This window comes from Apodemus sylvaticus, chromosome 14, assembly GCF_947179515.1.
Source record: "Apodemus sylvaticus chromosome 14, mApoSyl1.1, whole genome shotgun sequence".
Taxonomy (NCBI): Eukaryota; Metazoa; Chordata; class Mammalia; order Rodentia; family Muridae; genus Apodemus; species Apodemus sylvaticus.
Genome location: NC_067485.1, coordinates 2503197 through 2513246, shown reverse-complemented (window position 1 = coordinate 2513246; position 10050 = coordinate 2503197). Strand labels below are relative to the sequence as shown.

At 40.9% G+C, this 10050-nt stretch overlaps 1 protein-coding gene across 5 annotated transcripts in view; it reads left to right on the top strand.

Moving 5' to 3' along the window:
* The first annotated feature begins 239 nt into the window (after nt 1-239).
* The window catches only part of Aopep (aminopeptidase O (putative)), a 313459-nt gene continuing 303648 nt past the window's right edge, over nt 240-10050 (top strand). For 4 of the 5 annotated variants that reach the window (XM_052156769.1, XM_052156766.1, XM_052156770.1 and 1 more), the window contains exon 1: nt 240-385. The gene's annotated coding sequence lies outside the window, so the exon portion shown is untranslated. Of the gene's footprint in view, nt 386-4870; nt 4964-10050 lie in introns of all 5 variants that reach the window. The other variant, XM_052156767.1, reaches the window with a different exon arrangement.

The following is a 10050-nucleotide window of genomic DNA, read 5'->3' as shown; positions in this document are numbered from 1 at the left end:
ACATAGAGAGACCTTGTCTCAAAAGCAAAAAGCATTTGTATTTGTATTTGTATTTCAAACATTTGTATTTCAATGAGGCGTGCGTGTATTTTACCCATTTGGAGTCCTGATACCCAGGCCATAAGCGGCCCTGCGCCTGCGCAGTAGCGACCAAGGGCCAAGCCTGGGGGGGGGGGGGAGGGCGGCCGACTCTGGCGCGTGTTGATGACGCAATTGGTGTTTGCCTGGTAGCCCGTGGTAACCCGGAGTCTGCGGAAGTGTAGCTGCAGCAACGCAGCTGAGGCAGGTAACCTGCAGCTCTGCTGTCAAGCAGCTGCTCCGGGTTTTGCGGACCCACGACCTCTGGTGGGGTGAGCAGAGAAGACCCGATCCGACTTGCCCTGGGGTGAGCCAGTGGAATCCTGTTCGTCTCTTGTGAAATGAGGCGGTGGGATCCTGTCCGACTTGCCTGGGGAGCGCCCTTGGGATGCTGTCCTGTAAACTGTAACCGCATCATTAGCGCTCAGCACTTGTGGCTACAGTTACCTGCAAAGGTGGCGCTCAGGGTAGACAGAAACCACACCGGCCAGAGGTGCTTAGAGCTGTTTTCAGAGGTGACAACTGGGCTCGTATTGATGCTGAATTCAATTCTGATCCTTCGTGCTTTTGTCTCCACGTGCAACTAACGCTTTCGTTTCAGAAGGGTGTGTTGTGCTCCGTCTGATTTTGAGAAGGCTGCCAGTGATTTCCTAGTTGGTAAAGATTAGGTTGTCCAGTACTGGGAGCTACAGAGGATAATATTGTTTACTGTCGACTGTCTTTTAGACTCCAGAGACTGTGCCCAGCACTTACATTTCGTTGTTCATGCAGCAAGTTATGAATTATTATGTTTGCTTTACAGAGAAAATAACTGAGGCTCAGCTCTATGAAATCGACTGGGTGAAAATTACCAGTAACCAAAAGCAAAGGGCAAGATTTAAATTCAAGGTTATGTATGGCTTCAAGGCCTCTCTCTCTCTCTCTCTCTCTCTCTCTCTCTCTCTCTCTCTCTCTCTCTCTCTCTCTCTCCTCTTTTTTAAAAATAACCACCATTACTGGTCAAAAACCAGGCTTTTTACATATGTGATACCATAAGTTTATTCATCCATCTGACCATATTAATTGTGTGTGTATATGTGTACACACATGCAAGTGTACACATATGTGTACACATGTGGAGACAAGGGATAGCATCGACTATGGTTTCTTAGATGCTGGCCATGGTTTTTTTGGTTTTTGTTTTGTTTTTTGTTTTGTTTGTTTGTTTTTGAGACAGCTTCTCTCACTGGCCTAGAGTTTGTCACGTAGATTGGGCCAGTCAGCAACTCCTGGAAGTGCCTGCCCCTACCTCCTCAGCACTGGAATCACAAACCTGGGTGAAAGTTCCTACTCAGGTTCTGGGGACTGAACTTGGGTCCTTGTGCTTACATAGCAGGTGGTTTTCAGACTGAGCTGTCTCTTAAAAAAAAAAAAAGATTTATTTATTTTACATATATGACTACACCATCACTCTCTTCAAACACACCAGAAGAGGGCACTGGATCCCATTACAGAGGTTGTGAGCCACCATGTGGTTGCTGGGAATTGAACTCAGGACCACTGGAAGAGCAGTCAGTGCTCTCAACCACTAAGCCATCTCTCCAGCCCACTGAGCCTCCTCTTAAGCCCCTGTTTTGATACTTTGTAACTATGTTGTAAATTCTCATATTCTTGAAGTTAAAACATCTGGAAATATGTCTTCTTCCTACAGACACACACACACACACAAAGAGACAGACACAGAGACACAGAGACAGACAGAGAAGAGTGAAAGCACCCTTATCTTTAATTGTGACATACATCAAAAATGATGTTGCTTTGTAAATACTTTCTATTCAGAGATCCAAGAAATGAGTGATTTTTATATTTGGCACTTTTTAATTTAAAGGCATCAAGTGGTTTTCTTGTCTTCTTTCTTCTAGTATGCAGTCACAAATATCATTTGTCCTGTGTTGAAATGTGATAGCTTCCTCATAACCTTTGTTGTTTTTGATTCTCCAAATTTGCATTTGCATTTGCTGAGCTTCTTGTGGGTCATTTTTCATTGTCACCAGTGGACAGTAAGGCACAATAATGAACCTGCAGATTGTATCAATAGACGTCTAGATTTTACATCCTGGCTCTTTTGCTTAGCAGGCATCTTGAATCCCAGGCAAAGTGCCCGACCCCTCTATACCTCAGTTTTCTTGTTTGTCAGTAGGAGCAATAGGATTGCTCATATGGGTGTTATGAAGACAAAATGAGTTCCCATGAAGAAAAGCTTGAAATAGTGCCAGATTCCCTACAAGGACCAGCTAAGCACTTTCTGACATATTTGTCTGGTCTTGGCTTTCCACTTTGAAAATGACTCTCTTGTTATTTTGAAATTGTTTCTTGAAAAATATTTAATGATTGAATGGTGTTTACCAGATGATTGATTGCCTTGACTGGAATCCTGCTATTTTGGAAGTGACCACTTGTTAAACTTCACTTTGTTGTGTCTTTACTATACAATAAATATTTTGCTTGAGATTTGAAACATTCACTCTTTAGAAAGTTTATTTGTAAGCTAGGCAATGGTGGCACACACCTTTAACCGCAGCATTCAGGAGGGAAAGGCAGTTGGATCTCTAAGAGGCAAGCCAGGCCTACCTGTCTTGAAAAAAAAAAAACAGAACAAAAGGGGTTATGTATTCCAATTACGTGTTTCCAGTTGTGTGCAAGTGAAGAACTCGTGGGAGTCAGCTCTTTCCTTCCACCATGCAGGTCTGAGGGATTGGATTCAGGCCACAACTTGGTGGTTAGCACCTTTACCTGATGAGCCTTCTTGCCAGCCTAAAATATGGTACTTTTATGTGTCACATTAATGGACTTTTGAATTTCCTCTTAATTTTAAGATTATTTCAGTGTTGTCTGGTGGAGACACTGAAGAAGTATGTGAGTCATTATGGGCATGGAAGGATTAGTATCTCCTTCAAAAACTGCTGTTACATACCATATGTACACATAGCCCCTGGAGCAGTTTTCTTTCTCTCCTTTCAAAGGACTAAAAATTGTTTTAACCCAGAAATTGAAACCCAGGCATGGTGGCAAAGACTTATAATCCTTGTATTCAAAAGGCCGTAGCAGGACCATTGCTAGTTCTGGGCTACATGGCAGGTTTCTGTCTAAGATAAAAGTGACATAATCCCTCTTATGAAAATGTTAAGCTGTGTCCTCTCCCCATGCATGCTGGGTGTTTTAGACCAAGGCCAGCTACAAGTTGATGTTGATTCCTGTGGTTCCTTACTTAGAAACTTGAGAATGAGTTAAGACTCATGCTTATATTACAACTTGCTTTGAAGATGTATTCTGTGGGTTTTAAATACTTATTTATTTTTATTTTATGTATGTGAACTAGAAAATGCACAAGCTAAAAGTTATTACTGCTTTAAGTTCTTTAAGTGCATGGTTGAGTGGTACCAGGCACATTCATGCAACTATATGAATCTGCAATCTTATCTCCAAAACTTTATCATCTCCAAAAGAAATGCTATACCTACTGAATGATAGCTTCCCACCCACCCGCCTCTCTCCCTCACTCCAGGTGTCCTCTGTTCTGGCTTTGTTATGTCTGCTAGCTCCAGAGATCTCATGTTGATGAAATCCTGCCACATCTGCCCACCTGTGACTGCTATATTTCACTCAGAATGTTCTTAGAGCTTAATCATGGTGCAGCACATATCAGAACCTCATCCCTTTTAAGGGATGAATACTATTCCACTGTATGGGTAGACCATGCACTGTACTTTGGGGAGTGTTGAAATTGGCATGAATCTACTTCTTAGTGATTGTGAGCTGGCAGACGGTGTAGGTAGAGATGCCAACTGAAGTGATGCTGTTTTGCATTGTAGACACAGTGTCTGGTGGACAGAGTTAAGCTGGCGTCGAAGCACATATTGTCATGTGATATGGAGTCTAAAAATAGTAAAGAAACTGCCAGTGATAATGACATCACCTGCTGTTCTGTTATGCAACATTCACACATGGTTCTAGGCACTTTGCCCATGAAATAAGAACTTTTTTAGTTTATGTTTTATACATGAAGAATTTTGTAGCATAGGCAAACTGAGTGGATTATTAAAATTACAAGATTAAAATTAGGTAGCAAAGCTGGATTCTGAAGTTGGGCTCTCTGGCTCTGAAGCTCCTTTATCCCTAGATTTGGTAAATACTGACTTTGTAAGAGAATTGCTGTGCTTCTCGTTTTCACTGGACATAACCTCTGAGTTCACTGAGAAATGCAAGAACCAACCCACACCCAAGGACCTGGTGTGCATGGGCCAATCACATCCACAAAGAATTCAGACTACCTTGCCACAACTGAGTTCCTAATTCTTTCAAAACCTTATGCTTGAACACTGGGTAGTTCCCACACTCCAAGCCCCGTGGAAGGGAGCTTTTTGTTCTTAGCCTTGATGAACATCAAAATGGGTCTGACACACTCGTTTCACTGCTAATCTGTTACTCTATAATTCTTGAAGAAATTGTTGTGAAGTAGCATTTATGTATCTATTATCAGCTCCATTGTAATTTCTCTTGGCTTTTTATTTGCTTACACTTTTATTTCTTTGACATTTGCAATTGAAAGCCTAGTTTTGGAAAGCAATAGAAATGAAGACATGCTTGCTCTATTTTGGCATGAAAGGCAAATCAGTTTTTAGGTTTGTTTGATTTTTGTTTTTTGTTACCAATAATATCAGGCCAATGTTAAGTATACTGTACATCTGGAGGTCTGAACTGTTTGTTACATCTGATAGGTTGAGATTCTCTTATCTTTTGTTAAACATTTCAGAATCTCAAGACAATGATGCTCAGTTATCTGCCTGTATTCATGGAGTTAGAAGAATCCATTCTGCAAAAAACAATTCCAGCATGCTGTGTTCTGGTGAGCCATCCCATAAGAGGAGCCCCCAAGTATTTTACTCACATGAAGTTGTCTGTGGGGCATTTTTAAAATGTTATTTCTTTATTTATTTACATCCCAAATGCTGCTTCCCCTTCCAGTTCCTCCCTCATAGAGTCCCTCTCCCAACATCTTTCCTTCTCCTCTGAGAGGGTGGAGACCAATCTGGGTATCCTCTCATTCTGGCACACCAAGTCTCTGACAGATTGGACACATCCTCTCCTACTAAGTCTAGAAAAGGCAGCCATGAAAACTGAGTAGCCTGTCTGCTACATATATGCTGAGGGAGGGGGAGTTTGTTCCAGCCCGTGTATGTTCTTTGGTTGGTGGCTCAGACTCAGAGCTCCCAGGAGTCTAGGTTTGTTGACTCTGTTGGTCTTCCTGTGGGGTTTTCATCCCCTTTATTATTCTTCCAACTCTTCACAAGTGTCCCCAATCTTCATCTAATGTTTGGCTGTGGGTATCTGCATCTGTTTCAGTTCACTGATAGGTAGAGCCTTTTAGAGGACAGTTATGTTAGGTTCCTGTCTGCAAGCAGAACAGAATATCATTAATAATGTCAGAAATTGCTGCTTGCCCATGGGATGGGTTTTGAGTTAGGCTGGTTATTAGTTGGCTATTCCTTCAATCTCTGTTCCATCCCTGCATTTCTTTTAGTCAGGACAGATTTTGGGTCAAAAGTTTTGTGGGTGGACTGGTGTCCCTGTCTTTCCATTGGGGGTCTTGCCTGGTTATAGGAGGTGACCTCTTCAGGTTCCAGGACCCCACTGTTAAGGTCATCTGCATTAACTTCTGGAAACCTTCCCTATCCCATGTATCTGGGACTTCCTATAGATTCTCCCCTCCACACCCTCAACTCCACCCCCAATTGCTGTAGATTTCCATTCATTCTCCTGGCCCCCTGGGCCTCTCTCCCTGTCTCTCTGCACCTGATCCTGCCTCCCATCCTCCCACTTCCTACCTAGTTCCACCCCCCCACCCCCCCACCCCCCCACCCCCACCTCCTATGACTATTTTGTTTTCCCCTCTAAGGGTGATTCAAAAATCTTGCCTGGGCTTTCCTTCTTGTTTAACTTCTTTGGGTCTGTGGCTATATCATAAGTATTCTGTACCTTTCGCTAATAGCCACTTAATAGTGAGTACATTACCATGCATGTCATTTTGGGTCTGGGTTACCTCACTCAAGATGCTATATTCTAGTTCCATCCATTTACTGCAAAATTCATGAAGTTCTTGTGTATAATAGCTGAATAGTATTCCATTATGTAAATGAACCACACTTTCTGTATCCATTCTTCAGTTGGGGGACGTCTAGGTTGTTTTCAGTTTCTGGCTATTATGAATAAAGCTGCTATGAACATAGTGGAGCATGTGTCCTTACGATATGGTAGAACATCTTTTGGGTATATGCTCAGGAACAGAATATCTGGCTCTTCAGGTAGAAATATTTTCAGTTTTCTGAGAAATTGTTGGATTGATTTCCATTGGTTGTCCAATGTTGCAATTCCACCAGCAATGGAGGAGTATTCCTCTTTCTCCACATCCTTGCCAGCATGTACTGTTACTTGAGTTTTTGATCTTAGCCATTTTGATTGGTGTAAGGTGGAATCTCAGGGTTGTTTTGATTTGCATTTCACCAATGACGAAGGATATTGAGCATTTCTTTAAGTGATTCTTGGCCATTCAAGATTCCTCTGTTGTGAATTCTCTGTTTAGCTCTGTACCCCATTTTTTAGTTGGGTTATTTGGTTTGTTGGAGTCTAACTTCTTGAGTTCTTTGTATATTTTGAATATTAGCCCTCTGTCAGATGTACAGTTAGTGAAGATATTTTCCTAATCTGTAGGCTGCCATTTTGTCCTAGTGACAGTGTCCTTTGCCTTACAGAAGCTTTTCAGTTTCATGAGGTCCCATTTATCAATTGTTGATCTTAGAGCCTGAGCCATTGATATTCTGTACAGGAAATTGTCTCCTGTACCAAAGCATTCAAGGCTATTTCGCACTTTCACTTCTCTGATGTTCAATATATCTGATTTTATTTTAAGGTCATTGATCCACTTGGACTTGAGTTTTGTGTAGGGTGATAAATATGGATATATTTGTTTTTTTTTTTTACATGCAGACATCCAGTTATACCAGCACCAGTTGTTGAAGATGCATTCTTTTTTTCCATTATATGGTTTTGTCTTCTTTGCCAAAAATCAAATGTTCATAGGTGTGTGGGTTTATTTCTGTGTCTTAAGTTCTATTCCATTGATCAGCCTTGTCTGTTTCTATACCAATACAGTGTAGTTTTTATCACTATTGCTCTGTAGTACAGCCTGAGGTCAGGGATGGTGATTCCTTCAGAGTTTTTTATTGTTCAGGATTGTTTTGGCTATCCTGAGGTTTTTTTTTTTTCCTTATGAAGTTGAGAATTACTCTTTCAAGTTCTGTTAAAAAAAATGTGTTGGAATTTTGATGGGGATTGTATTGAATCTGTAAATTGCTTTTGGTAAGATGGCCATTTTCACTATGTGAATCCTACTGATCCATGAGCATGGGAGATCTTTATATCTTCTGATATCTTCTTCAGGGATTTGAAGTTCTTGTCATACAAATCTTTTACTTTCTTAGCTAGAGTTACACAAAGATATTTTATATTGTTTGTGACTATTGTGAAGGGTGTTGTTTCCTTAATTTCTTTCCCTGCCCATTTATCACTTGTATAAAGGAGGGTTGCTGATTTCTTTGAGTTGATTTTATATCTAGCCATTTTGCTGAAGCTGTTTATCAGCTGTAGGTGTTCTCTGATAGAATTTCTGGGGTCACTTATGTATACTGTGGTATCATTCATGAGTAGTGATGCTTTGACCTCTTATTTTCCAAATTGTATTCCCTTGATCTCCTTTAGTTGTCTTATTGCTCTGGCTAGAACTACATAGAATAGATACAATTGAAGTGCTACATCAAATAGATAAGAAGATAGTGGGACTGCTTCAAGTTTCTCTCCACTTAATTTGGTGTTGGCTATTGGTTTGCTGTAGATTGCTTTTATTATGCTTAGGTATGTGCCTTGAATCCCTGATATCTCCAAGATTTTAACTTGAAGGGTTCTTGCATTTTGTTAAAGGCTTTTTCAGCATATAGTGAAATTATCATGCAATTTTTGTCAGTGGTGGTGCATGGCTTTAATCCCAGCACTTAAGAGGCAGATGCAGTTGGATCTCTGTGAGTTCAAGGCCAGCCTGATCTGCAGAGGGACATTTTTTTTTTTTTTTTTTTTTTTTTTTTTTTTAGTGAGTGATGTGCCCTTTGTGGGAAGTAACATCCCTGATCTTGAGCTGTGTAAGAAAGAAGTCTGAGAAAGCTAGTGAGCATTTTCCATGGTCTCTGCTTTAGTTCTGTCTGGAGCTCCTGCCTTGACTCCTCAGTGATGGACTGTGACACAGAGTGTAAGCTAAATAACCCATCTGTTTCCCTTCTCAAATCGATTTTTGTTGCATCTTTATCACAGTGGCCAAGGAGCTAACCAGGAGAAGGCTGCTCAGTGTCTCCTGGGGCAGCCACTTCCCTGACTTGTGCCTAGACATTCATGAGATTATCTGGCTTGTTTTTATAACTTTTGGGTACTTCTTTTTCTTTCAGTGTATTCTTGGTCTGACTATGTACACCTTTGGCCCAAAGGCATAATTTTCCAGAAAACTGTGGTTGCTGTGATAGAGGGATTTTAGAGCCTTTCTATTGCATTTGGGTATCTGATTATGAAGTAGGAGAAATGTCAAAAGATCCCAGATTCTAAGATTCTTGAAACATTCTGCTTCTCCCTTTATCTACCATTCTGCTGACTTTCCTGCTTATTTTCTCACCTTTATTCTTCATAGGCCATTGCGTGTCTATGTATTGCTGATTGAAAACTAATAACAGTGGACTCTAAAGGTCATGATGGTGGTGGCAGTAGAGGTGATGTGTGTGTGTGTGTGTGTGTGTGTTTTCAGTGTGCACCGCAGTATGCCAGTGTTAGCCACCAGGCACATTCAGAGGTGACAGGATAACTTTTGAGAGTTGGTTCTCTCCTTCCCCGGTGGGTCCCGGGGATCACCAAGTTTTGAAAACATTTTCCTCCCTTCGCTGACCCTATATTTTGCCTTTTAATGGTCTTCCCTATATTGGTTAAGTCCACACTTCTTTTAAAAAGTATCTACAAATTATTAATTGGCTGGGGCGTGTGAGTGCCATCACATGTGGGAACAGTGAGAAGACAGCTTCATGGAGCTGATTCTCTCCTTCCATTTTTACTTGGGCTCTGGGGATCAATCATGTCAACACTTCAGTGGCAAGCACCTTTACCTATTGTGTATCTCATTATCCCTTCATCTTGTTTTTTGAAAATCACATTTCAATTAGTTCAATTAGTATTTTTCCATCTAGAAAGTATGGGGATTAATTCAATACCTCTTTCAGAAAACATTTAAAAGCAAAAATACCCCCAAACTGTCTTTTATGAAGACTCGCTGATGCAAGTTTTGTCATTATGTCATTAGGGTTACCACAGCAAAACACATTTTAACTGGATCCCTACCCAGATCCCCACACTGTGAAATAAGATCCTAAGTGATTTTGTTGTTGACACAGAGTCCCTTATTGCCCAGGCTAATCTGAAACTCACTATATAGCAGAGACTGGTATTGAACAGCATATCCTACTATCTCCAAAGCTCTGGGAGCAGATGTGTCACTACACTGGGTTTATGAGATACTAGGGCTGGAACCCAAGACTTTGTACATGCCAGACAAGCACTCTACCAGTTGAGCTACATGGCCTGCCCTCTACTGATGATTGACAATGATATTTTATGACTTCCTTACTACACTCAAATATGAAAATTTCTACGAAAAGGGTGAGTTTCTTCCTTTACTATGGAAGCTATTTTATACAGAGATGATTTATTCTGATATTCAGGGTGTGGCATTTCAAAAGAGGTATGTTTTTCGTAGCCACAAAAATGGACATTTGTACTGAGTACAGAACACAGATCCTCAACTATGCAGATGACTGGCACTTCTACTCCAAAGAGCAACATTCAATTCCA